Here is a 25824-nt window from a genome sequence, read left to right on the forward strand (position 1 = left end):
GCAACCAAGCATTACAGAAGGCAAAACAACACCAAATGTTTGGAAGCAACACATCGCCACATATATTCTTGAAGAGGAAGCCCACGTCCCTCAAACGCTGGTAAGAGAGCACAGCAAATGATTAGGGGAGGTCTGCAACAAACCGACAGAGCTTCGCCCGAACAGGGACTTGAACCCTGGACCCTCAGATTAAAAGTCTGATGCTCTACCGACTGAGCTATCCGGGCTCTTACCAAAGCACAGGCACCTCAGGGATTTAACAGCACTTTCTCCATAAAGTGTTCCTACTTTGCCAGCTTAAAATTTGTGGCATTAAATGATGAAGACCACAATGTATATAGGCACAAGAGAGGTTGTCTGCTGCTGGCAAGCTAGGAACACTGACATTGAAAGAGTGTTCTTTTTTTCATGGCCGGTTGCTAACTCTAAAGTGGTTTGGACAAACAAGTAATTGGTACATAATGAGTTTCACGATGCCAAGAGAGAACAAATCCGACATTTCAAAAATCAGATTGCCTGAAGAGAATGGCCAAAGTCATGTTTGATCTGAGACTTTTGAAACTGTCCTCACTTCAATCTTGAAAAGAGATGTGGGTTTCCCATTTTAAGGACTGCATGTGAAACATCCAGATTGTACACAGCTCCTGGACTTCACAACTCATCTCGCAAACTGACAAAGTAACAAGGATCCGCGTAGTCGGCAGGGTTCGAACCTGCGCGGGGAAACCCCAATGGATTTCGAGTCCATCGCCTTAACCTCTCGGCCACGACTACTCCTGCCTTTCCGTCACATGCTGTTTTCTTGTCTGGATGTGAGAGGACACTGGGGCCAACCATCAACGCGAATGCGGGCAGCAGAGGATGCACTCGTCTAAAGTACTGTGATGGCAAAAGGGAGTTCAACGATGTCTTCACCTAGACGAACAGGGTGTCGTGATCCGGATTTGGACTGGGGATGCTGCAGGCACAACACAAAGTACCAAACAAGGTGCAAGCACCTCTGGGATTTAACAGCACTTTCTCCATGAAGTGTTCCTGCTTTGTCAGCTTAAAATTTGTGGCAGTAAATGAGTAAGGCCACAATGTGTAAAGGGACAAGAGAAGTAGGCTGCTCCTGGAAAGCTAGGAACACTGACATTGAAAGAGTGATCTTTTTTTTCATGGCCAGTTGCTAACTCTAAAGTGGTTTGGACAAATAAGTAATTGGTACATAATGACTAGGATTCTGTTTCACTATGTAAGAGAGAACAATTCCGACATTTTTAGAACACTAATATGCAAGATTCTCCACAAAATAGAATGCGCCAACTCTTGAGCTGCACGCTGTGAAGGCTTTGAAGTTATCGGGGATGCCAAAGCCATTGCTCCGATTGCCTGAATAGAATATCCAAAATCTGCGTTGATCTTAGCCTTTTGAAACAGTGCTCACTTCAAGTCTGAAAGGGGATGTGGGTTGCCCGTTTTATGTGCTGCATATGAATAGAAAAATACAGGTTGTATACAGCTCCTGGATATCACAGATCCTTGCGCAAACAGACAAACATCCACGTAGTCGGCAGGGTTCGAACCTGCGCGGGGAGACCCCAATGGATTTCAAGTCCATCGCCTTAACCTCTCGGCCACGACTACTCCTGCTGTCTGGTCACATGCTATTTTCTTGTCTGGATGTGAGAGGACACAGGGGCCAACCATCAATGTGAATGCGAGCAGCATCGGATACACTCGGCTGAAATACTGTGATGGCAAAGAGGAGTTCAACGACGTCTTCACCTAGACGAAAATGGTGTCGTGATCCGGATTTTGACTGGGGATGCTGAGGGCAGAACAAAAATTACCAAACACTATACAGAGAAAGTTATCTGGGATGCCAAAGACATTGCTCCGATTGCCTGAATAGAATATCCAAAATCACCGTTGATCTGAGCCTTTTGAAACGGTGCTCACTTCAAGTCTGAAAGGAGATGTGGGTTGCCAATTTTAAGTGCTGCATATGAATAGAAAAAGCCAGGTTGTACACAGCTCTTGGACATCACAAATTTCTTTCACACACAGGCAAAGTGGCGAGGATCTACGTAGTCGGCAGGGTTCGAACCTGCGCGGGGAGACCCCAATGGATTTCAAGTCCATCGCCTTAACCTCTCGGCCACGACTACTCCTACTTTTGTGTCACATGCTGTTTTCTTTTCTGGATGTGAGCAACAGAGGACACTGGGGCCAACCAATCGATGCGAACGCGAGCAGCAGAGAATGCACTCGGCTAAAATACTGTGATGGCAAAAAGGAATTCAACGACGCCTTCACTTAGCGAAAAAGAGTGTCGTGATCCGGATTTGGACTGGGGATGCTGCGGGCACAACAAAAAGTAGTAAACACTATACAGAGAAAGCAAACCACTCACTCAGGCCTGCGCACAACCGCTTAGAAGTGACTGAACGTACAGAGTCAACAGCAAGCTTCAGCTCATTTCTCTGAAGTCCCCCACCACTGTTTTCTGAGAAAGCAACCAAGCATTACAGAAGGCAAAACAACACCAAATGTTTGGAAGCAACACATCGCCACATATATTCTTGAAGAGGAAGCCCACGTCCCTCAAACGCTGGTAAGAGAGCACAGCAAATGATTAGGGGAGGTCTGCAACAAACCGACAGAGCTTCGCCCGAACAGGGACTTGAACCCTGGACCCTCAGATTAAAAGTCTGATGCTCTACCGACTGAGCAATCCGGGCTCTTACCAAAGCACAGGCACCTCAGGGATTTAACAGCACTTTCTCCATAAAGTGTTCCTGCTTTGCCAGCTTAAAATTTGTGGCATTAAATGATGAAGACCACAATGTATATAGGCACAAGAGAGGTTGTCTGCTGCTGGCAAGCTAGGAACACTGACATTGAAAGAGTGTTCTTTTTTTCATGGCCGGTTGCTAACTCTAAAGTGGTTTGGACAAACAAGTAATTGGTACATAATGAGTTTCACGATGCCAAGAGAGAACAAATCCGACATTTCAAAAATCAGATTGCCTGAAGAGAATGGCCAAAGTCATGTTTGATCTGAGACTTTTGAAACTGTCCTCACTTCAATCTTGAAAAGAGATGTGGGTTTCCCATTTTAAGGACTGCATGTGAAACATCCAGATTGTACACAGCTCCTGGACTTCACAACTCATCTCGCAAACTGACAAAGTAACAAGGATCCGCGTAGTCGGCAGGGTTTCGAACCTGCGCGGGGAAACCCCAATGGATTTCGAGTCCATCGCCTTAACCTCTCGGCCACGACTACTCCTGCCTTTCCGTCACATGCTGTTTTCTTGTCTGGATGTGAGAGGACACTGGGGCCAACCATCAACGCGAATGCGGGCAGCAGAGGATGCACTCGTCTAAAGTACTGTGATGGCAAAAGGGAGTTCAACGATGTCTTCACCTAGACGAACAGGGTGTCGTGATCCGGATTTGGACTGGGGATGCTGCAGGCACAACACAAAGTACCAAACAAGGTGCAAGCACCTCTGGGATTTAACAGCACTTTCTCCATGAAGTGTTCCTGCTTTGTCAGCTTAAAATTTGTGGCAGTAAATGAGTAAGGCCACAATGTGTAAAGGGACAAGAGAAGTAGGCTGCTCCTGGAAAGCTAGGAACACTGACATTGAAAGAGTGATCTTTTTTTTCATGGCCAGTTGCTAACTCTAAAGTGGTTTGGACAAATAAGTAATTGGTACATAATGACTAGGATTCTGTTTCACTATGTAAGAGAGAACAATTCCGACATTTTTAGAACACTAATATGCAAGATTCTCCACAAAATAGAATGCGCCAACTCTTGAGCTGCACGCTGTGAAGGCTTTGAAGTTATCGGGGATGCCAAAGCCATTGCTCCGATTGCCTGAATAGAATATCCAAAATCTGCGTTGATCTGAGCCTTTTGAAACAGTGCTCACTTCAAGTCTGAAAGGGGATGTGGGTTGCCCGTTTTATGTGCTGCATATGAATAGAAAAATACAGGTTGTATACAGCTCCTGGATATCACAGTTCCTTGCGCAAACAGACAAACATCCACGTAGTCGGCAGGGTTCGAACCTGCACGGGGAGACCCCAATGGATTTCAAGTCCATCGCCTTAACCTCTCGGCCACGACTACTCCTGCTGTCTGGTCACATGCTATTTTCTTGTCTGGATGTGAGAGGACACAGGGGCCAACCATCAATGTGAATGCGAGCAGCATCGGATGCACTCGGCTGAAATACTGTGATGGCAAAGAGGAGTTCAACGACGTCTTCACCTAGACGAAAATGGTGTCGTGATCCGGATTTTGACTGGGGATGCTGAGGGCAGAACAAAAAGTACCAAACACTATACAGAGAAAGTTATCTGGGATGCCAAAGACATTGCTCCGATTGCCTGAATAGAATATCCAAAATCACCGTTGATCTGAGCCTTTTGAAACGGTGCTCACTTCAAGTCTGAAAGGAGATGTGGGTTGCCAATTTTAAGTGCTGCATATGAATAGAAAAAGCCAGGTTGTACACAGCTCTTGGACATCACAATTCCTTTCGCACACAGGCAAAGTGGCGAGGATCTACGTAGTCGGCAGGGTTCGAACCTGCGCGGGGAGACCCCAATGGATTTCAAGTCCATCGCCTTAACCTCTCGGCCACGACTACTCCTACTTTTGTGTCACATGCTGTTTTCTTTTCTGGATGTGAGCAACAGAGGACACTGGGGCCAACCATCGATGCGAACGCGAGCAGCAGAGGATGCACTCGGCTAAAATACTGTGATGGCAAAAAGGAATTTAACGACGTCTTCACTTAGCGAAAAAGAGTGTCGTGATCCGGATTTGGACTGGGGATGCTGCGGGCACAACAAAAAGTAGTAAACACTATACAGAGAAAGCAAACCACTCACTCAGGCCTGCGCACAACCGCTCAGAAGTGACTGAACGTACAGAGTCAACAGCAAGCTTCAGCTCATTTCTCTGAAGTCCCCCACCACTGTTTTCTGAGAAAGCAACCAAGCATTACAGAAGGCAAAACAACACCAAATGTTTGGAAGCAACACATCGCCACACATATTCTTGAAGAGGAAGCCCACGTCCCTCAAACGCTGGTAAGAGAGCACAGCAAATGATTAGGGGAGGTCTGCAACAAACCGACAGAGCTTCGCCCGAACAGGGACTTGAACCCTGGACCCTCAGATTAAAAGTCTGATGCTCTACCGACTGAGCTATCCGGGCTCTTACCAAAGCACAGGCACCTCAGGGATTTAACAGCACTTTCTCCATAAAGTGTTCCTGCTTTGCCAGCTTAAAATTTGTGGCATTAAATGATGAAGACCACAATGTATATAGGCACAAGAGAGGTTGTCTGCTGCTGGCAAGCTAGGAACACTGACATTGAAAGAGTGTTCTTTTTTTCATGGCCGGTTGCTAACTCTAAAGTGGTTTGGACAAACAAGTAATTGGTACATAATGAGTTTCACGATGCCAAGAGAGAACAAATCCGACATTTCAAAAATCAGATTGCCTGAAGAGAATGGCCAAAGTCATGTTTGATCTGAGACTTTTGAAACTGTCCTCACTTCAATCTTGAAAAGAGATGTGGGTTTCCCATTTTAAGGACTGCATGTGAAACATCCAGATTGTACACAGCTCCTGGACTTCACAACTCATCTCGCAAACTGACAAAGTAACAAGGATCCGCGTAGTCGGCAGGGTTCGAACCTGCGCGGGGAAACCCCAATGGATTTCGAGTCCATCGCCTTAACCTCTCGGCCACGACTACTCCTGCCTTTCCGTCACATGCTGTTTTCTTGTCTGGATGTGAGAGGACACTGGGGCCAACCATCAACGCGAATGCGGGCAGCAGAGGATGCACTCGTCTAAAGTACTGTGATGGCAAAAGGGAGTTCAACGATGTCTTCACCTAGACGAACAGGGTGTCGTGATCCGGATTTGGACTGGGGATGCTGCAGGCACAACACAAAGTACCAAACAAGGTGCAAGCACCTCTGGGATTTAACAGCACTTTCTCCATGAAGTGTTCCTGCTTTGTCAGCTTAAAATTTGTGGCAGTAAATGAGTAAGGCCACAATGTGTAAAGGGACAAGAGAAGTAGGCTGCTCCTGGAAAGCTAGGAACACTGACATTGAAAGAGTGATCTTTTTTTTCATGGCCAGTTGCTAACTCTAAAGTGGTTTGGACAAATAAGTAATTGGTACATAATGACTAGGATTCTGTTTCACTATGTAAGAGAGAACAATTCCGACATTTTTAGAACACTAATATGCAAGATTCTCCACAAAATAGAATGCGCCAACTCTTGAGCTGCACGCTGTGAAGGCTTTGAAGTTATCGGGGATGCCAAAGCCATTGCTCCGATTGCCTGAATAGAATATCCAAAATCTGCGTTGATCTTAGCCTTTTGAAACAGTGCTCACTTCAAGTCTGAAAGGGGATGTGGGTTGCCCGTTTTATGTGCTGCATATGAATAGAAAAATACAGGTTGTATACAGCTCCTGGATATCACAGATCCTTGCGCAAACAGACAAACATCCACGTAGTCGGCAGGGTTCGAACCTGCGCGGGGAGACCCCAATGGATTTCAAGTCCATCGCCTTAACCTCTCGGCCACGACTACTCCTGCTGTCTGGTCACATGCTATTTTCTTGTCTGGATGTGAGAGGACACAGGGGCCAACCATCAATGTGAATGCGAGCAGCATCGGATACACTCGGCTGAAATACTGTGATGGCAAAGAGGAGTTCAACGACGTCTTCACCTAGACGAAAATGGTGTCGTGATCCGGATTTTGACTGGGGATGCTGAGGGCAGAACAAAAATTACCAAACACTATACAGAGAAAGTTATCTGGGATGCCAAAGACATTGCTCCGATTGCCTGAATAGAATATCCAAAATCACCGTTGATCTGAGCCTTTTGAAACGGTGCTCACTTCAAGTCTGAAAGGAGATGTGGGTTGCCAATTTTAAGTGCTGCATATGAATAGAAAAAGCCAGGTTGTACACAGCTCTTGGACATCACAAATTTCTTTCACACACAGGCAAAGTGGCGAGGATCTACGTAGTCGGCAGGGTTCGAACCTGCGCGGGGAGACCCCAATGGATTTCAAGTCCATCGCCTTAACCTCTCGGCCACGACTACTCCTACTTTTGTGTCACATGCTGTTTTCTTTTCTGGATGTGAGCAACAGAGGACACTGGGGCCAACCAATCGATGCGAACGCGAGCAGCAGAGAATGCACTCGGCTAAAATACTGTGATGGCAAAAAGGAATTCAACGACGCCTTCACTTAGCGAAAAAGAGTGTCGTGATCCGGATTTGGACTGGGGATGCTGCGGGCACAACAAAAAGTAGTAAACACTATACAGAGAAAGCAAACCACTCACTCAGGCCTGCGCACAACCGCTTAGAAGTGACTGAACGTACAGAGTCAACAGCAAGCTTCAGCTCATTTCTCTGAAGTCCCCCACCACTGTTTTCTGAGAAAGCAACCAAGCATTACAGAAGGCAAAACAACACCAAATGTTTGGAAGCAACACATCGCCACATATATTCTTGAAGAGGAAGCCCACGTCCCTCAAACGCTGGTAAGAGAGCACAGCAAATGATTAGGGGAGGTCTGCAACAAACCGACAGAGCTTCGCCCGAACAGGGACTTGAACCCTGGACCCTCAGATTAAAAGTCTGATGCTCTACCGACTGAGCTATCCGGGCTCTTACCAAAGCACAGGCACCTCAGGGATTTAACAGCACTTTCTCCATAAAGTGTTCCTGCTTTGCCAGCTTAAAATTTGTGGCATTAAATGATGAAGACCACAATGTATATAGGCACAAGAGAGGTTGTCTGCTGCTGGCAAGCTAGGAACACTGACATTGAAAGAGTGTTCTTTTTTTCATGGCCGGTTGCTAACTCTAAAGTGGTTTGGACAAACAAGTAATTGGTACATAATGAGTTTCACGATGCCAAGAGAGAACAAATCCGACATTTCAAAAATCAGATTGCCTGAAGAGAATGGCCAAAGTCATGTTTGATCTGAGACTTTTGAAACTGTCCTCACTTCAATCTTGAAAAGAGATGTGGGTTTCCCATTTTAAGGACTGCATGTGAAACATCCAGATTGTACACAGCTCCTGGACTTCACAACTCATCTCGCAAACTGACAAAGTAACAAGGATCCGCGTAGTCGGCAGGGTTTCGAACCTGCGCGGGGAAACCCCAATGGATTTCGAGTCCATCGCCTTAACCTCTCGGCCACGACTACTCCTGCCTTTCCGTCACATGCTGTTTTCTTGTCTGGATGTGAGAGGACACTGGGGCCAACCATCAACGCGAATGCGGGCAGCAGAGGATGCACTCGTCTAAAGTACTGTGATGGCAAAAGGGAGTTCAACGATGTCTTCACCTAGACGAACAGGGTGTCGTGATCCGGATTTGGACTGGGGATGCTGCAGGCACAACACAAAGTACCAAACAAGGTGCAAGCACCTCTGGGATTTAACAGCACTTTCTCCATGAAGTGTTCCTGCTTTGTCAGCTTAAAATTTGTGGCAGTAAATGAGTAAGGCCACAATGTGTAAAGGGACAAGAGAAGTAGGCTGCTCCTGGAAAGCTAGGAACACTGACATTGAAAGAGTGATCTTTTTTTTCATGGCCAGTTGCTAACTCTAAAGTGGTTTGGACAAATAAGTAATTGGTACATAATGACTAGGATTCTGTTTCACTATGTAAGAGAGAACAATTCCGACATTTTTAGAACACTAATATGCAAGATTCTCCACAAAATAGAATGCGCCAACTCTTGAGCTGCACGCTGTGAAGGCTTTGAAGTTATCGGGGATGCCAAAGCCATTGCTCCGATTGCCTGAATAGAATATCCAAAATCTGCGTTGATCTGAGCCTTTTGAAACAGTGCTCACTTCAAGTCTGAAAGGGGATGTGGGTTGCCCGTTTTATGTGCTGCATATGAATAGAAAAATACAGGTTGTATACAGCTCCTGGATATCACAGTTCCTTGCGCAAACAGACAAACATCCACGTAGTCGGCAGGGTTCGAACCTGCACGGGGAGACCCCAATGGATTTCAAGTCCATCGCCTTAACCTCTCGGCCACGACTACTCCTGCTGTCTGGTCACATGCTATTTTCTTGTCTGGATGTGAGAGGACACAGGGGCCAACCATCAATGTGAATGCGAGCAGCATCGGATGCACTCGGCTGAAATACTGTGATGGCAAAGAGGAGTTCAACGACGTCTTCACCTAGACGAAAATGGTGTCGTGATCCGGATTTTGACTGGGGATGCTGAGGGCAGAACAAAAAGTACCAAACACTATACAGAGAAAGTTATCTGGGATGCCAAAGACATTGCTCCGATTGCCTGAATAGAATATCCAAAATCACCGTTGATCTGAGCCTTTTGAAACGGTGCTCACTTCAAGTCTGAAAGGAGATGTGGGTTGCCAATTTTAAGTGCTGCATATGAATAGAAAAAGCCAGGTTGTACACAGCTCTTGGACATCACAATTCCTTTCGCACACAGGCAAAGTGGCGAGGATCTACGTAGTCGGCAGGGTTCGAACCTGCGCGGGGAGACCCCAATGGATTTCAAGTCCATCGCCTTAACCTCTCGGCCACGACTACTCCTACTTTTGTGTCACATGCTGTTTTCTTTTCTGGATGTGAGCAACAGAGGACACTGGGGCCAACCATCGATGCGAACGCGAGCAGCAGAGGATGCACTCGGCTAAAATACTGTGATGGCAAAAAGGAATTTAACGACGTCTTCACTTAGCGAAAAAGAGTGTCGTGATCCGGATTTGGACTGGGGATGCTGCGGGCACAACAAAAAGTAGTAAACACTATACAGAGAAAGCAAACCACTCACTCAGGCCTGCGCACAACCGCTCAGAAGTGACTGAACGTACAGAGTCAACAGCAAGCTTCAGCTCATTTCTCTGAAGTCCCCCACCACTGTTTTCTGAGAAAGCAACCAAGCATTACAGAAGGCAAAACAACACCAAATGTTTGGAAGCAACACATCGCCACATATATTCTTGAAGAGGAAGCCCACGTCCCTCAAACGCTGGTAAGAGAGCACAGCAAATGATTAGGGGAGGTCTGCAACAAACCGACAGAGCTTCGCCCGAACAGGGACTTGAACCCTGGACCCTCAGATTAAAAGTCTGATGCTCTACCGACTGAGCTATCCGGGCTCTTACCAAAGCACAGGCACCTCAGGGATTTAACAGCACTTTCTCCATAAAGTGTTCCTGCTTTGCCAGCTTAAAATTTGTGGCATTAAATGATGAAGACCACAATGTATATAGGCACAAGAGAGGTTGTCTGCTGCTGGCAAGCTAGGAACACTGACATTGAAAGAGTGTTCTTTTTTTCATGGCCGGTTGCTAACTCTAAAGTGGTTTGGACAAACAAGTAATTGGTACATAATGAGTTTCACGATGCCAAGAGAGAACAAATCCGACATTTCAAAAATCAGATTGCCTGAAGAGAATGGCCAAAGTCATGTTTGATCGGAGACTTTTGAAACTGTCCTCACTTCAATCTTGAAAAGAGATGTGGGTTTCCCATTTTAAGGACTGCATGTGAAACATCCAGATTGTACACAGCTCCTGGACTTCACAACTCATCTCGCAAACTGACAAAGTAACAAGGATCCGCGTAGTCGGCAGGGTTCGAACCTGCGCGGGGAAACCCCAATGGATTTCGAGTCCATCGCCTTAACCTCTCGGCCACGACTACTCCTGCCTTTCTGTCACATGCTGTTTTCTTGTCTGGATGTGAGAGGACACTGGGGCCAACCATCAACGCGAATGCGGGCAGCAGAGGATGCACTCGTCTAAAGTACTGTGATGGCAAAAGGGAGTTCAACGATGTCTTCACCTAGACGAACAGGGTGTCGTGATCCGGATTTGGACTGGGGATGCTGCAGGCACAACACAAAGTACCAAACAAGGTGCAAGCACCTCTGGGATTTAACAGCACTTTCTCCATGAAGTGTTCCTGCTTTGTCAGCTTAAAATTTGTGGCAGTAAATGAGTAAGGCCACAATGTGTAAAGGGACAAGAGAAGTAGGCTGCTCCTGGAAAGCTAGGAACACTGACATTGAAAGAGTGATCTTTTTTTTCATGGCCAGTTGCTAACTCTAAAGTGGTTTGGACAAATAAGTAATTGGTACATAATGACTAGGATTCTGTTTCACTATGTAAGAGAGAACAATTCCGACATTTTTAGAACACTAATATGCAAGATTCTCCACAAAATAGAATGCGCCAACTCTTGAGCTGCACGCTGTGAAGGCTTTGAAGTTATCGGGGATGCCAAAGCCATTGCTCCGATTGCCTGAATAGAATATCCAAAATCTGCGTTGATCTTAGCCTTTTGAAACAGTGCTCACTTCAAGTCTGAAAGGGGATGTGGGTTGCCCGTTTTATGTGCTGCATATGAATAGAAAAATACAGGTTGTATACAGCTCCTGGATATCACAGATCCTTGCACAAACATCCACGTAGTCGGCAGGGTTCGAACCTGCGCGGGGAGACCCCAATGGATTTCAAGTCCATCGCCTTAACCTCTCGGCCACGACTACTCCTGCTGTCTGGTCACATGCTATTTTCTTGTCTGGATGTGAGAGGACACAGGGGCCAACCATCAATGTGAATGCGAGCAGCATCGGATGCACTCGGCTGAAATACTGTGATGGCAAAGTGGAGTTCAACGACGTCTTCACCTAGACGAAAATGGTGTCGTGATCCGGATTTTGACTGGGGATGCTGAGGGCAGAACAAAAATTACCAAACACTATACAGAGAAAGTTATCTGGGATGCCAAAGACATTGCTCTGATTGCCTGAATAGAATATCCAAAATCACCGTTGATCTGAGCCTTTTGAAACGGTGCTCACTTCAAGTCTGAAAGGAGATGTGGGTTGCCAATTTTAAGTGCTGCATATGAATAGAAAAAGCCAGGTTGTACACAGCTCTTGGACATCACAATTCCTTTCACAAACAGGCAAAGTGGCGAGGCTCTACGTAGTCGGCAGGGTTCGAACCTGCGCGGGGAGACCCCAATGGATTTCAAGTCCATCGCCTTAACCTCTCGGCCACGACTACTCCTACTTTTGTGTCACATGCTGTTTTCTTTTCTGGATGTGAGCAACAGAGGACACTGGGGCCAACCATCGATGCGAACGCGAGCAGCAGAGGATGCACTCGGCTAAAATACTGTGATGGCAAAAAGGAATTCAACGACGTCTTCACTTAGCGAAAAAGAGTGTCGTGATCCGGATTTGGACTGGGGATGCTGCGGGCACAACAAAAAGTAGTAAACACTATACAGAGAAAGCAAACCACTCGCTCAGGCCTGCGCACAACCGCTTAGAAGTGACTGAACGTACAGAGTCAACAGCAAGCTTCAGCTCATTTCTCTGAAGTCCCCCACCACTGTTTTCTGAGAAAGCAACCAAGCATTACAGAAGGCAAAACAACACCAAATGTTTGGAAGCAACACATCGCCACATATATTCTTGAAGAGGAAGCCCACGTCCCTCAAACGCTGGTAAGAGAGCACAGCAAATGATTAGGGGAGGTCTGCAACAAACCGACAGAGCTTCGCCCGAACAGGGACTTGAACCCTGGACCCTCAGATTAAAAGTCTGATGCTCTACCGACTGAGCTATCCGGGCTCTTACCAAAGCACAGGCACCTCAGGGATTTAACAGCACTTTCTCCATAAAGTGTTCCTGCTTTGCCAGCTTAAAATTTGTGGCATTAAATGATGAAGACCACAATGTATATAGGCACAAGAGAGGTTGTCTGCTGCTGGCAAGCTAGGAACACTGACATTGAAAGAGTGTTCTTTTTTTCATGGCCGGTTGCTAACTCTAAAGTGGTTTGGACAAACAAGTAATTGGTACATAATGAGTTTCACGATGCCAAGAGAGAACAAATCCGACATTTCAAAAATCAGATTGCCTGAAGAGAATGGCCAAAGTCATGTTTGATCTGAGACTTTTGAAACTGTCCTCACTTCAATCTTGAAAAGAGATGCGGGTTTCCCATTTTAAGGACTGCATGTGAAACATCCAGATTGTACACGGCTCCTGGCCTTCACAACTCATCTCGCAAACTGACAAAGTAACAAGGATCCGCGTAGTCGGCAGGGTTCGAACCTGCGCGGGGAAACCCCAATGGATTTCGAGTCCATCGCCTTAACCTCTCGGCCACGACTACTCCTGCCTTTCCGTCACATGCTATTTTCTTGTCTGGATGTGAGAGGACACTGGGGCCAACCATCAACGCGAATGCGGGCAGCAGAGGACGCACTCGTCTAAAGTACTGTGATGGCAAAAGGGAGTTCAACGATGTCTTCACCTAGACGAACAGGGTGTCGTGATCCGGATTTGGACTGGGGATGCTGCAGGCACAACACAAAGTACCAAACAAGGTGCAAGCACCTCTGGGATTTAACAGCACTTTCTCCATGAAGTGTTCCTGCTTTGTCAGCTTAAAATTTGTGGCAGTAAATGAGTAAGGCCACAATGTGTAAAGGGACAAGAGAAGTAGGCTGCTCCTGGAAAGCTAGGAACACTGACATTGAAAGAGTGATCTTTTTTTTCATGGCCAGTTGCTAACTCTAAAGTGGTTTGGACAAATAAGTAATTGGTACATAATGACTAGGATTCTGTTTCACTATGTAAGAGAGAACAATTCCGACATTTTTAGAACACTAATATGCAAGATTCTCCACAAAATAGAATGCGCCAACTCTTGAGCTGCACGCTGTGAAGGCTTTGAAGTTATCGGGGATGCCAAAGCCATTGCTCCGATTGCCTGAATAGAATATCCAAAATCTGCGTTGATCTGAGCCTTTTGAAACAGTGCTCACTTCAAGTCTGAAAGGGGATGTGGGTTGCCCGTTTTATGTGCTGCATATGAATAGAAAAATACAGGTTGTATACAGCTCCTGGATATCACAGTTCCTTGCGCAAACAGACAAACATCCACGTAGTCGGCAGGGTTCGAACCTGCGCGGGGAGACCCCAATGGATTTCAAGTCCATCGCCTTAACCTCTCGGCCACGACTACTCCTGCTGTCTGGACACATGCTATTTTCTTGTCTGGATGTGAGAGGACACAGGGGCCAACCATCAATGTGAATGCGAGCAGCATCGGATGCACTCGGCTGAAATACTGTGATGGCAAAGAGGAGTTCAACGACGTCTTCACCTAGACGAAAATGGTGTCGTGATCCGGATTTTGACTGGGGATGCTGAGGGCAGAACAAAAAGTACCAAACACTATACAGAGAAAGTTATCTGGGATGCCAAAGACATTGCTCCGATTGCCTGAATAGAATATCCAAAATCACAGTTGATCTGAGCCTTTTGAAACGGTGCTCACTTCAAGTCTGAAAGGAGATGTGGGTTGCCAATTTTAAGTGCTGCATATGAATAGAAAAAGCCAGGTTGTACACAGCTCTTGGACATCACAATTCCTTTCGCACACAGGCAAAGTGGCGAGGATCTACGTAGTCGGCAGGGTTCGAACCTGCACGGGGAGACCCCAATGGATTTCAAGTCCATCGCCTTAACCTCTCGGCCACGACTACTCCTACTTTTGTGTCACATGCTGTTTTCTTTTCTGGATGTGAGCAACAGAGGACACTGGGGCCAACCATCGATGCGAACGCGAGCAGCAGAGGATGCACTCGGCTAAAATACTGTGATGGCAAAAAGGAATTCAACGACGTCTTCACTTAGCGAAAAAGAGTGTCGTGATCCGGATTTGGACTGGGGATGCTGCGGGCACAACAAAAAGTAGTAAACACTATACAGAGAAAGCAAACCACTCACTCAGGCCTGCGCACAACCGCTTAGAAGTGACTGAACGTACAGAGTCAACAGCAAGCTTCAGCTCATTTCTCTGAAGTCCCCCACCACTGTTTTCTGAGAAAGCAACCAAGCATTACAGAAGGCAAAACAACACCAAATGTTTGGAAGCAACACATCGCCACATATATTCTTGAAGAGGAAGCCCACGTCCCTCAAACGCTGGTAAGAGAGCACAGCAAATGATTAGGGGAGGTCTGCAACAAACCGACAGAGCTTCGCCCGAACAGGGACTTGAACCCTGGACCCTCAGATTAAAAGTCTGATGCTCTACCGACTGAGCTATCCGGGCTCTTACCAAAGCACAGGCACCTCAGGGATTTAACAGCACTTTCTCCATAAAGTGTTCCTGCTTTGCCAGCTTAAAATTTGTGGCATTAAATGATGAAGACCACAATGTATATAGGCACAAGAGAGGTTGTCTGCTGCTGGCAAGCTAGGAACACTGACATTGAAAGAGTGTTCTTTTTTTCATGGCCGGTTGCTAACTCTAAAGTGGTTTGGACAAACAAGTAATTGGTACATAATGAGTTTCACGATGCCAAGAGAGAACAAATCCGACATTTCAAAAATCAGATTGCCTGAAGAGAATGGCCAAAGTCATGTTTGATCTGAGACTTTTGAAACTGTCCTCACTTCAATCTTGAAAAGAGATGCGGGTTTCCCATTTTAAGGACTGCATGTGAAACATCCAGATTGTACACGGCTCCTGGACTTCACAACTCATCTCGCAAACTGACAAAGTAACAAGGATCCGCGTAGTCGGCAGGGTTCGAACCTGCGCGGGGAAACCCCAATGGATTTCGAGTCCATCGCCTTAACCTCTCGGCCACGACTACTCCTGCCTTTCCGTCACATGCTATTTTCTTGTCTGGATGTGAGAGGACACTGGGGCCAACCATCAACGCGAATGCGGGCAGCAGAGGACGCACTCGTCTAAAGTACTGTGATGGCAAAAGGGAGTTCAACGATGTCTTCACCTAGACGAACAGGGTGTCGTGATCCGGATTTGGACTGGGGATGCTGCAGGCACAACACAAAGTACCAAACAAGGTGCAAGCACCTCTGGGATTTAACAGCACTTTCTCCATGAAGTGTTCCTGCTTTGTCAGCTTAAAATTTGTGGCAGTAAATGAGTAAGGCCACAATGTGTAAAGGGACAAGAGAAGTAGGCTGCTCCTGGAAAGCTAGGAACACTGACATTGAAAGAGTGATCTTTTTTTTCATGGCCAGTTGCTAACTCTAAAGTGGTTTGGACAAATAAGTAATTGGTACATAATGACTAGGATTCTGTTTCACTATGTAAGAGAGAACAATTCCGACATTTTTAGAACACTAATATGCAAGATTCTCCACAAAATAGAATGCGCCAACTCTTGAGCTGCACGCTGTGAAGGCTTTGAAGTTATCGGGGATGCCAAAGCCATTGCTCCGATTGCCTGAATAGAATATCCAAAATCTGCGTTGATCTGAGCCTTTTGAAACAGTGCTCACTTCAAGTCTGAAAGGGGATGTGGGTTGCCCGTTTTATGTGCTGCATATGAATAGAAAAATACAGGTTGTATACAGCTCCTGGATATCACAGTTCCTTGCGCAAACAGACAAACATCCACGTAGTCGGCAGGGTTCGAACCTGCGCGGGGAGACCCCAATGGATTTCAAGTCCATCGCCTTAACCTCTCGGCCACGACTACTCCTGCTGTCTGGTCACATGCTATTTTCTTGTCTGGATGTGAGAGGACACAGGGGCCAACCATCAATGTGAATGCGAGCAGCATCGGATGCACTCGGCTGAAATACTGTGATGGCAAAGAGGAGTTCAACGACGTCTTCACCTAGACGAAAATGGTGTCGTGATCCGGATTTTGACTGGGGATGCTGAGGGCAGAACAAAAAGTACCAAACACTATACAGAGAAAGTTATCTGGGATGCCAAAGACATTGCTCCGATTGCCTGAATAGAATATCCAAAATCACCGTTGATCTGAGCCTTTTGAAACGGTGCTCACTTCAAGTCTGAAAGGAGATGTGGGTTGCCAATTTTAAGTGCTGCATATGAATAGAAAAAGCCAGGTTGTACACAGCTCTTGGACATCACAATTCCTTTCGCACACAGGCAAAGTGGCGAGGATCTACGTAGTCGGCAGGGTTCGAACCTGCGCGGGGAGACCCCAATGGATTTCAAGTCCATCGCCTTAACCTCTCGGCCACGACTACTCCTACTTTTGTGTCACATGCTGTTTTCTTTTCTGGATGTGAGCAACAGAGGACACTGGGGCCAACCATCGATGCGAACGCGAGCAGCAGAGGATGCACTCGGCTAAAATACTGTGATGGCAAAAAGGAATTCAACGACGTCTTCACTTAGCGAAAAAGAGTGTCGTGATCCGGATTTGGACTGGGGATGCTGCGGGCACAACAAAAAGTAGTAAACACTATACAGAGAAAGCAAACCACTCACTCAGGCCTGCGCACAACCGCTTAGAAGTGACTGAACGTACAGAGTCAACAGCAAGCTTCAGCTCATTTCTCTGAAGTCCCCCACCACTGTTTTCTGAGAAAGCAACCAAGCATTACAGAAGGCAAAACAACACCAAATGTTTGGAAGCAACACATCGCCACATATATTCTTGAAGAGGAAGCCCACGTCCCTCAAACGCTGGTAAGAGAGCACAGCAAATGATTAGGGGAGGTCTGCAACAAACCGACAGAGCTTCGCCCGAACAGGGACTTGAACCCTGGACCCTCAGATTAAAAGTCTGATGCTCTACCGACTGAGCTATCCGGGCTCTTACCAAAGCACAGGCACCTCAGGGATTTAACAGCACTTTCTCCATAAAGTGTTCCTGCTTTGCCAGCTTAAAATTTGTGGCATTAAATGATGAAGACCACAATGTATATAGGCACAAGAGAGGTTGTCTGCTGCTGGCAAGCTAGGAACACTGACATTGAAAGAGTGTTCTTTTTTTCATGGCCGGTTGCTAACTCTAAAGTGGTTTGGACAAACAAGTAATTGGTACATAATGAGTTTCACGATGCCAAGAGAGAACAAATCCGACATTTCAAAAATCAGATTGCCTGAAGAGAATGGCCAAAGTCATGTTTGATCTGAGACTTTTGAAACTGTCCTCACTTCAATCTTGAAAAGAGATGTGGGTTTCCCATTTTAAGGACTGCATGTGAAACATCCAGATTGTACACAGCTCCTGGACTTCACAACTCATCTCGCAAACTGACAAAGTAACAAGGATCCGCGTAGTCGGCAGGGTTCGAACCTGCGCGGGGAAACCCCAATGGATTTCGAGTCCATCGCCTTAACCTCTCGGCCACGACTACTCCTGCCTTTCCGTCACATGCTGTTTTCTTGTCTGGATGTGAGAGGACACTGGGGCCAACCATCAACGCGAATGCGGGCAGCAGAGGATGCACTCGTCTAAAGTACTGTGATGGCAAAAGGGAGTTCAACGATGTCTTCACCTAGATGAACAGGGTGTCGTGATCCGGATTTGGACTGGGGATGCTGCAGGCACAACACAAAGTACCAAACAAGGTGCAAGCACCTCTGGGATTTAACAGCACTTTCTCCATGAAGTGTTCCTGCTTTGTCAGCTTAAAATTTGTGGCAGTAAATGAGTAAGGCCACAATGTGTAAAGGGACAAGAGAAGTAGGCTGCTCCTGGAAAGCTAGGAACACTGACATTGAAAGAGTGATCTTTTTTTTCATGGCCAGTTGCTAACTCTAAAGTGGTTTGGACAAATAAGTAATTGGTACATAATGACTAGGATTCTGTTTCACTATGTAAGAGAGAACAATTCCGACATTTTTAGAACACTAATATGCAAGATTCTCCACAAAATAGAATGCGCCAACTCTTGAGCTGCACGCTGTGAAGGCTTTGAAGTTATCGGGGATGCCAAAGCCATTGCTCCGATTGCCTGAATAGAATATCCAAAATCTGCGTTGATCTGAGCCTTTTGAAACAGTGCTCACTTCAAGTCTGAAAGGGGATGTGGGTTGCCCGTTTTATGTGCTGCATATGAATAGAAAAATACAGGTTGTATACAGCTCCTGGATATCACAGTTCCTTGCGCAAACAGACAAACATCCACGTAGTCGGCAGGGTTCGAACCTGCGCGGGGAGACCCCAATGGATTTCAAGTCCATCGCCTTAACCTCTCGGCCACGACTACTCCTGCTGTCTGGTCACATGCTATTTTCTTGTCTGGATGTGAGAGGACACAGGGGCCAACCATCAATGTGAATGCGAGCAGCATCGGATGCACTCGGCTGAAATACTGTGATGGCAAAGAGGAGTTCAACGACGTCTTCACCTAGACGAAAATGGTGTCGTGATCCGGATTTTGACTGGGGATGCTGAGGGCAGAACAAAAAGTACCAAACACTATACAGAGAAAGTTATCTGGGATGCCAAAGACATTGCTCCGATTGCCTGAATAGAATATCCAAAATCACCGTTGATCTGAGCCTTTTGAAACGGTGCTCACTTCAAGTCTGAAAGGAGATGTGGGTTGCCAATTTTAAGTGCTGCATATGAATAGAAAAAGCCAGGTTGTACACAGCTCTTGGACATCACAATTCCTTTCGCACACAGGCAAAGTGGCGAGGATCTACGTAGTCGGCAGGGTTCGAACCTGCGCGGGGAGACCCCAATGGATTTCAAGTCCATCGCCTTAACCTCTCGGCCACGACTACTCCTACTTTTGTGTCACATGCTGTTTTCTTTTCTGGATGTGAGCAACAGAGGACACTGGGGCCAACCATCGATGCGAACGCGAGCAGCAGAGGATGCACTCGGCTAAAATACTGTGATGGCAAAAAGGAATTCAACGACGTCTTCACTTAGCGAAAAAGAGTGTCGTGATCCGGATTTGGACTGGGGATGCTGCGGGCACAACAAAAAGTAGTAAACACTATACAGAGAAAGCAAACCACTCACTCAGGCCTGCGCACAACCGCTTAGAAGTGACTGAACGTACAGAGTCAACAGCAAGCTTCAGCTCATTTCTCTGAAGTCCCCCACCACTGTTTTCTGAGAAAGCAACCAAGCATTACAGAAGGCAAAACAACACCAAATGTTTGGAAGCAACACACATATATTCTTGAAGAGGAAGCCCACGTCCCTCAAACGCTGGTAAGAGAGCACAGCAAATGATTAGGGGAGGTCTGCAACAAACCGACAGAGCTTCGCCCGAACAGGGACTTGAACCCTGGACCCTCAGATTAAAAGTCTGATGCTCTACCGACTGAGCTATCCGGGCTCTTACCAAAGCACAGGCACCTCAGGGATTTAACAGCACTTTCTCCATAAAGTGTTCCTGCTTTGCCAGCTTAAAATTTGTGGCATTAAATGATGAAGACCACAATGTATATAGGCACAAGAGAGGTTGTCTGCTGCTGGCAAGCTAGGAACACTGACATTGAAAGAGTGTTCTTTTTTTCATGGCCGGTTGCTAACTCTAAAGTGGTTTGGACAAACAAGTAATTGGTACATAATGAGTTTCACGATGCCAAGAGAGAACAAATCCGACATTTCAAAAATCAGATTGCCTGAAGAGAATGGCCAAAGTCATGTTTGATCTGAGACTTTTGAAACTGTCCTCACTTCAATCTTGAAAAGAGATGTGGGTTTCCCATTTTAAGGACTGCATGTGAAACATCCAGATTGTACACAGCTCCTGGACTTCACAACTCATCTCGCAAACTGACAAAGTAACAAGGATCCGCGTAGTCGGCAGGGTTCGAACCTGCGCGGGGAAACCCCAATGGATTTCGAGTCCATCGCCTTAACCTCTCGGCCACGACTACTCCTGCCTTTCCGTCACATGCTGTTTTCTTGTCTGGATGTGAGAGGACACTGGGGCCAACCATCAACGCGAATGCGGGCAGCAGAGGATGCACTCGTCTAAAGTACTGTGATGGCAAAAGGGAGTTCAACGATGTCTTCACCTAGACGAACAGGGTGTCGTGATCCGGATTTGGACTGGGGATGCTGCAGGCACAACACAAAGTACCAAACAAGGTGCAAGCACCTCTGGGATTTAACAGCACTTTCTCCATGAAGTGTTCCTGCTTTGTCAGCTTAAAATTTGTGGCAGTAAATGAGTAAGGCCACAATGTGTAAAGGGACAAGAGAAGTAGGCTGCTCCTGGAAAGCTAGGAACACTGACATTGAAAGAGTGATCTTTTTTTTCATGGCCAGTTGCTAACTCTAAAGTGGTTTGGACAAATAAGTAATTGGTACATAATGACTAGGATTCTGTTTCACTATGTAAGAGAGAACAATTCCGACATTTTTAGAACACTAATATGCAAGATTCTCCACAAAATAGAATGCGCCAACTCTTGAGCTGCACGCTGTGAAGGCTTTGAAGTTATCGGGGATGCCAAAGCCATTGCTCCGATTGCCTGAATAGAATATCCAAAATCTGCGTTGATCTGAGCCTTTTGAAACAGTGCTCACTTCAAGTCTGAAAGGGGATGTGGGTTGCCCGTTTTATGTGCTGCATATGAATAGAAAAATACAGGTTGTATACAGCTCCTGGATATCACAGTTCCTTGCGCAAACAGACAAACATCCACGTAGTCGGCAGGGTTCGAACCTGCGCGGGGAGACCCCAATGGATTTCAAGTCCATCGCCTTAACCTCTCGGCCACGACTACTCCTGCTGTCTGGTCACATGCTATTTTCTTGTCTGGATGTGAGAGGACACAGGGGCCAACCATCAATGTGAATGCGAGCAGCATCGGATGCACTCGGCTGAAATACTGTGATGGCAAAGAGGAGTTCAACGACGTCTTCACCTAGACGAAAATGGTGTCGTGATCCGGATTTTGACTGGGGATGCTGAGGGCAGAACAAAAAGTACCAAACACTATACAGAGAAAGTTATCTGGGATGCCAAAGACATTGCTCCGATTGCCTGAATAGAATATCCAAAATCACCGTTGATCTGAGCCTTTTGAAACGGTGCTCACTTCAAGTCTGAAAGGAGATGTGGGTTGCCAATTTTAAGTGCTGCATATGAATAGAAAAAGCCAGGTTGTACACAGCTCTTGGACATCACAATTCCTTTCGCACACAGGCAAAGTGGCGAGGATCTACGTAGTCGGCAGGGTTCGAACCTGCGCGGGGAGACCCCAATGGATTTCAAGTCCATCGCCTTAACCTCTCGGCCACGACTACTCCTACTTTTGTGTCACATGCTGTTTTCTTTTCTGGATGTGAGCAACAGAGGACACTGGGGCCAACCATCGATGCGAACGCGAGCAGCAGAGGATGCACTCGGCTAAAATACTGTGATGGCAAAAAGGAATTCAACGACGTCTTCACTTAGCGAAAAAGAGTGTCGTGATCCGGATTTGGACTGGGGATGCTGCGGGCACAACAAAAAGTAGTAAACACTATACAGAGAAAGCAAACCACTCACTCAGGCCTGCGCACAACCGCTTAGAAGTGACTGAACGTACAGAGTCAACAGCAAGCTTCAGCTCATTTCTCTGAAGTCCCCCACCACTGTTTTCTGAGAAAGCAACCAAGCATTACAGAAGGCAAAACAACACCAAATGTTTGGAAGCAACACATCGCCACATATATTCTTGAAGAGGAAGCCCACGTCCCTCAAACGCTGGTAAGAGAGCACAGCAAATGATTAGGGGAGGTCTGCAACAAACCGACAGAGCTTCGCCCGAACAGGGACTTGAACCCTGGACCCTCAGATTAAAAGTCTGATGCTCTACCGACTGAGCTATCCGGGCTCTTACCAAAGCACAGGCACCTCAGGGATTTAACAGCACTTTCTCCATAAAGTGTTCCTGCTTTGCCAGCTTAAAATTTGTGGCATTAAATGATGAAGACCACAATGTATATAGGCACAAGAGAGGTTGTCTGCTGCTGGCAAGCTAGGAACACTGACATTGAAAGAGTGTTCTTTTTTTCATGGCCGGTTGCTAACTCTAAAGTGGTTTGGACAAACAAGTAATTGGTACATAATGAGTTTCACGATGCCAAGAGAGAACAAATCCGACATTTCAAAAATCAGATTGCCTGAAGAGAATGGCCAAAGTCATGTTTGATCTGAGACTTTTGAAACTGTCCTCACTTCAATCTTGAAAAGAGATGTGGGTTTCCCATTTTAAGGACTGCATGTGAAACATCCAGATTGTACACAGCTCCTGGACTTCACAACTCATCTCGCAAACTGACAAAGTAACAAGGATCCGCGTAGTCGGCAGGGTTCGAACCTGCGCGGGGAAACCCCAATGGATTTCGAGTCCATCGCCTTAACCTCTCGGCCACGACTACTCCTGCCTTTCCGTCACATGCTGTTTTCTTGTCTGGATGTGAGAGGACACTGGGGCCAACCATCAACGCGAATGCGGGCAGCAGAGGATGCACTCGTCTAAAGTACTGTGATGGCAAAAGGGAGTTCAACGATGTCTTCACCTAGACGAACAGGGTGTCGTGATCCGGATTTGGACTGGGGATGCTGCAGGCACAACACAAAGTACCAAACAAGGTGCAAGCACCTCTGGGATTTAACAGCACTTTCTCCATGAAGTGTTCCTGCTTTGTCAGCTTAAAATTTGTGGCAGTAAATGAGTAAGGCCACAATGTGTAAAGGGACAAGAGAAGTAGGCTGCTCCTGGAAAGCTAGGAACACTGACATTGAAAGAGTGATCTTTTTTTTCATGGCCAGTTGCTAACTCTAAAGTGGTTTGGACAAATAAGTAATTGGTACATAATGACTAGGATTCTGTTTCACTATGTAAGAGAGAACAATTCCGACATTTTTAGAACACTAATATGCAAGATTCTCCACAAAATAGAATGCGCCAACTCTTGAGCTGCACGCTGTGAAGGCTTTGAAGTTATCGGGGATGCCAAAGCCATTGCTCCGATTGCCTGAATAGAATATCCAAAATCTGCGTTGATCTGAGCCTTTTGAAACAGTGCTCACTTCAAGTCTGAAAGGGGATGTGGGTTGCCCGTTTTATGTGCTGCATATGAATAGAAAAATACAGGTTGTATACAGCTCCTGGATATCACAGTTCCTTGCGCAAACAGACAAACATCCACGTAGTCGGCAGGGTTCGAACCTGCGCGGGGAGACCCCAATGGATTTCAAGTCCATCGCCTTAACCTCTCGGCCACGACTACTCCTGCTGTCTGGTCACATGCTATTTTCTTGTCTGGATGTGAGAGGACACAGGGGCCAACCATCAATGTGAATGCGAGCAGCATCGGATGCACTCGGCTGAAATACTGTGATGGCAAAGAGGAGTTCAACGACGTCTTCACCTAGACGAAAATGGTGTCGTGATCCGGATTTTGACTGGGGATGCTGAGGGCAGAACAAAAAGTACCAAACACTATACAGAGAAAGTTATCTGGGATGCCAAAGACATTGCTCCGATTGCCTGAATAGAATATCCAAAATCACCGTTGATCTGAGCCTTTTGAAACGGTGCTCACTTCAAGTCTGAAAGGAGATGTGGGTTGCCAATTTTAAGTGCTGCATATGAATAGAAAAAGCCAGGTTGTACACAGCTCTTGGACATCACAATTCCTTTCGCACACAGGCAAAGTGGCGAGGATCTACGTAGTCGGCAGGGTTCGAACCTGCGCGGGGAGACCCCAATGGATTTCAAGTCCATCGCCTTAACCTCTCGGCCACGACTACTCCTACTTTTGTGTCACATGCTGTTTTCTTTTCTGGATGTGAGCAACAGAGGACACTGGGGCCAACCATCGATGCGAACGCGAGCAGCAGAGGATGCACTCGGCTAAAATACTGTGATGGCAAAAAGGAATTCAACGACGTCTTCACTTAGCGAAAAAGAGTGTCGTGATCCGGATTTGGACTGGGGATGCTGCGGGCACAACAAAAAGTAGTAAACACTATACAGAGAAAGCAAACCACTCACTCAGGCCTGCGCACAACCGCTTAGAAGTGACTGAACGTACAGAGTCAACAGCAAGCTTCAGCTCATTTCTCTGAAGTCCCCCACCACTGTTTTCTGAGAAAGCAACCAAGCATTACAGAAGGCAAAACAACACCAAATGTTTGGAAGCAACACATCGCCACATATATTCTTGAAGAGGAAGCCCACGTCCCTCAAACGCTGGTAAGAGAGCACAGCAAATGATTAGGGGAGGTCTGCAACAAACCGACAGAGCTTCGCCCGAACAGGGACTTGAACCCTGGACCCTCAGATTAAAAGTCTGATGCTCTACCGACTGAGCTATCCGGGCTCTTACCAAAGCACAGGCACCTCAGGGATTTAACAGCACTTTCTCCATAAAGTGTTCCTGCTTTGCCAGCTTAAAATTTGTGGCATTAAATGATGAAGACCACAATGTATATAGGCACAAGAGAGGTTGTCTGCTGCTGGCAAGCTAGGAACACTGACATTGAAAGAGTGTTCTTTTTTTCATGGCCGGTTGCTAACTCTAAAGTGGTTTGGACAAACAAGTAATTGGTACATAATGAGTTTCACGATGCCAAGAGAGAACAAATCCGACATTTCAAAAATCAGATTGCCTGAAGAGAATGGCCAAAGTCATGTTTGATCTGAGACTTTTGAAACTGTCCTCACTTCAATCTTGAAAAGAGATGTGGGTTTCCCATTTTAAGGACTGCATGTGAAACATCCAGATTGTACACAGCTCCTGGACTTCACAACTCATCTCGCAAACTGACAAAGTAACAAGGATCCGCGTAGTCGGCAGGGTTCGAACCTGCGCGGGGAAACCCCAATGGATTTCGAGTCCATCGCCTTAACCTCTCGGCCACGACTACTCCTGCCTTTCCGTCACATGCTGTTTTCTTGTCTGGATGTGAGAGGACACTGGGGCCAACCATCAACGCGAATGCGGGCAGCAGAGGA

At 46.5% G+C, this 25824-nt stretch overlaps 42 non-coding genes across 42 annotated transcripts; all 42 read right to left on the reverse strand.

The window, feature by feature from the left end:
* Nucleotides 1-154: 154 nt before the first annotated feature.
* trnak-uuu (transfer RNA lysine (anticodon UUU)) lies at nucleotides 155-227 on the reverse strand. Its single transcript has one exon. It is a non-coding gene; the product is annotated as a tRNA-Lys (tRNA).
* Nucleotides 228-692: 465 nt separating this feature from the next.
* On the reverse strand, nucleotides 693-774 carry trnas-cga (transfer RNA serine (anticodon CGA)). Its single transcript has one exon. It is a non-coding gene; the product is annotated as a tRNA-Ser (tRNA).
* A 773-nt stretch (nucleotides 775-1547) lies between these two features.
* trnas-uga (transfer RNA serine (anticodon UGA)) lies at nucleotides 1548-1629 on the reverse strand. The gene has a single exon. It is a non-coding gene; the product is annotated as a tRNA-Ser (tRNA).
* A 442-nt stretch (nucleotides 1630-2071) lies between these two features.
* trnas-uga (transfer RNA serine (anticodon UGA)) lies at nucleotides 2072-2153 on the reverse strand. Its single transcript has one exon. It is a non-coding gene; the product is annotated as a tRNA-Ser (tRNA).
* A 500-nt stretch (nucleotides 2154-2653) lies between these two features.
* trnak-uuu (transfer RNA lysine (anticodon UUU)) lies at nucleotides 2654-2726 on the reverse strand. The gene has a single exon. It is a non-coding gene; the product is annotated as a tRNA-Lys (tRNA).
* Nucleotides 2727-3191: 465 nt separating this feature from the next.
* trnas-cga (transfer RNA serine (anticodon CGA)) lies at nucleotides 3192-3274 on the reverse strand. The gene has a single exon. It is a non-coding gene; the product is annotated as a tRNA-Ser (tRNA).
* Nucleotides 3275-4047: 773 nt separating this feature from the next.
* trnas-uga (transfer RNA serine (anticodon UGA)) lies at nucleotides 4048-4129 on the reverse strand. Its single transcript has one exon. It is a non-coding gene; the product is annotated as a tRNA-Ser (tRNA).
* A 441-nt stretch (nucleotides 4130-4570) lies between these two features.
* On the reverse strand, nucleotides 4571-4652 carry trnas-uga (transfer RNA serine (anticodon UGA)). The gene has a single exon. It is a non-coding gene; the product is annotated as a tRNA-Ser (tRNA).
* A 499-nt stretch (nucleotides 4653-5151) lies between these two features.
* On the reverse strand, nucleotides 5152-5224 carry trnak-uuu (transfer RNA lysine (anticodon UUU)). The gene has a single exon. It is a non-coding gene; the product is annotated as a tRNA-Lys (tRNA).
* Nucleotides 5225-5689: 465 nt separating this feature from the next.
* Nucleotides 5690-5771, reverse strand: trnas-cga (transfer RNA serine (anticodon CGA)). Its single transcript has one exon. It is a non-coding gene; the product is annotated as a tRNA-Ser (tRNA).
* Nucleotides 5772-6544: 773 nt separating this feature from the next.
* On the reverse strand, nucleotides 6545-6626 carry trnas-uga (transfer RNA serine (anticodon UGA)). The gene has a single exon. It is a non-coding gene; the product is annotated as a tRNA-Ser (tRNA).
* A 442-nt stretch (nucleotides 6627-7068) lies between these two features.
* trnas-uga (transfer RNA serine (anticodon UGA)) lies at nucleotides 7069-7150 on the reverse strand. The gene has a single exon. It is a non-coding gene; the product is annotated as a tRNA-Ser (tRNA).
* A 500-nt stretch (nucleotides 7151-7650) lies between these two features.
* trnak-uuu (transfer RNA lysine (anticodon UUU)) lies at nucleotides 7651-7723 on the reverse strand. Its single transcript has one exon. It is a non-coding gene; the product is annotated as a tRNA-Lys (tRNA).
* A 465-nt stretch (nucleotides 7724-8188) lies between these two features.
* Nucleotides 8189-8271, reverse strand: trnas-cga (transfer RNA serine (anticodon CGA)). Its single transcript has one exon. It is a non-coding gene; the product is annotated as a tRNA-Ser (tRNA).
* Nucleotides 8272-9044: 773 nt separating this feature from the next.
* trnas-uga (transfer RNA serine (anticodon UGA)) lies at nucleotides 9045-9126 on the reverse strand. Its single transcript has one exon. It is a non-coding gene; the product is annotated as a tRNA-Ser (tRNA).
* Nucleotides 9127-9567: 441 nt separating this feature from the next.
* On the reverse strand, nucleotides 9568-9649 carry trnas-uga (transfer RNA serine (anticodon UGA)). Its single transcript has one exon. It is a non-coding gene; the product is annotated as a tRNA-Ser (tRNA).
* Nucleotides 9650-10148: 499 nt separating this feature from the next.
* On the reverse strand, nucleotides 10149-10221 carry trnak-uuu (transfer RNA lysine (anticodon UUU)). The gene has a single exon. It is a non-coding gene; the product is annotated as a tRNA-Lys (tRNA).
* A 465-nt stretch (nucleotides 10222-10686) lies between these two features.
* Nucleotides 10687-10768, reverse strand: trnas-cga (transfer RNA serine (anticodon CGA)). Its single transcript has one exon. It is a non-coding gene; the product is annotated as a tRNA-Ser (tRNA).
* A 765-nt stretch (nucleotides 10769-11533) lies between these two features.
* Nucleotides 11534-11615, reverse strand: trnas-uga (transfer RNA serine (anticodon UGA)). The gene has a single exon. It is a non-coding gene; the product is annotated as a tRNA-Ser (tRNA).
* Nucleotides 11616-12056: 441 nt separating this feature from the next.
* On the reverse strand, nucleotides 12057-12138 carry trnas-uga (transfer RNA serine (anticodon UGA)). The gene has a single exon. It is a non-coding gene; the product is annotated as a tRNA-Ser (tRNA).
* Nucleotides 12139-12637: 499 nt separating this feature from the next.
* trnak-uuu (transfer RNA lysine (anticodon UUU)) lies at nucleotides 12638-12710 on the reverse strand. Its single transcript has one exon. It is a non-coding gene; the product is annotated as a tRNA-Lys (tRNA).
* A 465-nt stretch (nucleotides 12711-13175) lies between these two features.
* trnas-cga (transfer RNA serine (anticodon CGA)) lies at nucleotides 13176-13257 on the reverse strand. Its single transcript has one exon. It is a non-coding gene; the product is annotated as a tRNA-Ser (tRNA).
* A 773-nt stretch (nucleotides 13258-14030) lies between these two features.
* trnas-uga (transfer RNA serine (anticodon UGA)) lies at nucleotides 14031-14112 on the reverse strand. Its single transcript has one exon. It is a non-coding gene; the product is annotated as a tRNA-Ser (tRNA).
* A 441-nt stretch (nucleotides 14113-14553) lies between these two features.
* Nucleotides 14554-14635, reverse strand: trnas-uga (transfer RNA serine (anticodon UGA)). Its single transcript has one exon. It is a non-coding gene; the product is annotated as a tRNA-Ser (tRNA).
* Nucleotides 14636-15134: 499 nt separating this feature from the next.
* Nucleotides 15135-15207, reverse strand: trnak-uuu (transfer RNA lysine (anticodon UUU)). Its single transcript has one exon. It is a non-coding gene; the product is annotated as a tRNA-Lys (tRNA).
* A 465-nt stretch (nucleotides 15208-15672) lies between these two features.
* trnas-cga (transfer RNA serine (anticodon CGA)) lies at nucleotides 15673-15754 on the reverse strand. The gene has a single exon. It is a non-coding gene; the product is annotated as a tRNA-Ser (tRNA).
* Nucleotides 15755-16527: 773 nt separating this feature from the next.
* Nucleotides 16528-16609, reverse strand: trnas-uga (transfer RNA serine (anticodon UGA)). The gene has a single exon. It is a non-coding gene; the product is annotated as a tRNA-Ser (tRNA).
* Nucleotides 16610-17050: 441 nt separating this feature from the next.
* On the reverse strand, nucleotides 17051-17132 carry trnas-uga (transfer RNA serine (anticodon UGA)). Its single transcript has one exon. It is a non-coding gene; the product is annotated as a tRNA-Ser (tRNA).
* A 499-nt stretch (nucleotides 17133-17631) lies between these two features.
* trnak-uuu (transfer RNA lysine (anticodon UUU)) lies at nucleotides 17632-17704 on the reverse strand. Its single transcript has one exon. It is a non-coding gene; the product is annotated as a tRNA-Lys (tRNA).
* A 465-nt stretch (nucleotides 17705-18169) lies between these two features.
* On the reverse strand, nucleotides 18170-18251 carry trnas-cga (transfer RNA serine (anticodon CGA)). Its single transcript has one exon. It is a non-coding gene; the product is annotated as a tRNA-Ser (tRNA).
* A 773-nt stretch (nucleotides 18252-19024) lies between these two features.
* trnas-uga (transfer RNA serine (anticodon UGA)) lies at nucleotides 19025-19106 on the reverse strand. Its single transcript has one exon. It is a non-coding gene; the product is annotated as a tRNA-Ser (tRNA).
* A 441-nt stretch (nucleotides 19107-19547) lies between these two features.
* trnas-uga (transfer RNA serine (anticodon UGA)) lies at nucleotides 19548-19629 on the reverse strand. The gene has a single exon. It is a non-coding gene; the product is annotated as a tRNA-Ser (tRNA).
* Nucleotides 19630-20122: 493 nt separating this feature from the next.
* Nucleotides 20123-20195, reverse strand: trnak-uuu (transfer RNA lysine (anticodon UUU)). Its single transcript has one exon. It is a non-coding gene; the product is annotated as a tRNA-Lys (tRNA).
* Nucleotides 20196-20660: 465 nt separating this feature from the next.
* On the reverse strand, nucleotides 20661-20742 carry trnas-cga (transfer RNA serine (anticodon CGA)). Its single transcript has one exon. It is a non-coding gene; the product is annotated as a tRNA-Ser (tRNA).
* Nucleotides 20743-21515: 773 nt separating this feature from the next.
* On the reverse strand, nucleotides 21516-21597 carry trnas-uga (transfer RNA serine (anticodon UGA)). The gene has a single exon. It is a non-coding gene; the product is annotated as a tRNA-Ser (tRNA).
* Nucleotides 21598-22038: 441 nt separating this feature from the next.
* On the reverse strand, nucleotides 22039-22120 carry trnas-uga (transfer RNA serine (anticodon UGA)). The gene has a single exon. It is a non-coding gene; the product is annotated as a tRNA-Ser (tRNA).
* Nucleotides 22121-22619: 499 nt separating this feature from the next.
* Nucleotides 22620-22692, reverse strand: trnak-uuu (transfer RNA lysine (anticodon UUU)). The gene has a single exon. It is a non-coding gene; the product is annotated as a tRNA-Lys (tRNA).
* A 465-nt stretch (nucleotides 22693-23157) lies between these two features.
* Nucleotides 23158-23239, reverse strand: trnas-cga (transfer RNA serine (anticodon CGA)). Its single transcript has one exon. It is a non-coding gene; the product is annotated as a tRNA-Ser (tRNA).
* Nucleotides 23240-24012: 773 nt separating this feature from the next.
* On the reverse strand, nucleotides 24013-24094 carry trnas-uga (transfer RNA serine (anticodon UGA)). Its single transcript has one exon. It is a non-coding gene; the product is annotated as a tRNA-Ser (tRNA).
* Nucleotides 24095-24535: 441 nt separating this feature from the next.
* On the reverse strand, nucleotides 24536-24617 carry trnas-uga (transfer RNA serine (anticodon UGA)). Its single transcript has one exon. It is a non-coding gene; the product is annotated as a tRNA-Ser (tRNA).
* Nucleotides 24618-25116: 499 nt separating this feature from the next.
* trnak-uuu (transfer RNA lysine (anticodon UUU)) lies at nucleotides 25117-25189 on the reverse strand. Its single transcript has one exon. It is a non-coding gene; the product is annotated as a tRNA-Lys (tRNA).
* Nucleotides 25190-25654: 465 nt separating this feature from the next.
* Nucleotides 25655-25736, reverse strand: trnas-cga (transfer RNA serine (anticodon CGA)). The gene has a single exon. It is a non-coding gene; the product is annotated as a tRNA-Ser (tRNA).
* Nucleotides 25737-25824: the final 88 nt, after the last annotated feature.

Source organism: Pimephales promelas, chromosome 13 (assembly GCF_988280905.1).
Source record: "Pimephales promelas chromosome 13, fPimPro1.hap1.1, whole genome shotgun sequence".
Taxonomy (NCBI): domain Eukaryota; kingdom Metazoa; phylum Chordata; class Actinopteri; order Cypriniformes; family Leuciscidae; genus Pimephales; species Pimephales promelas.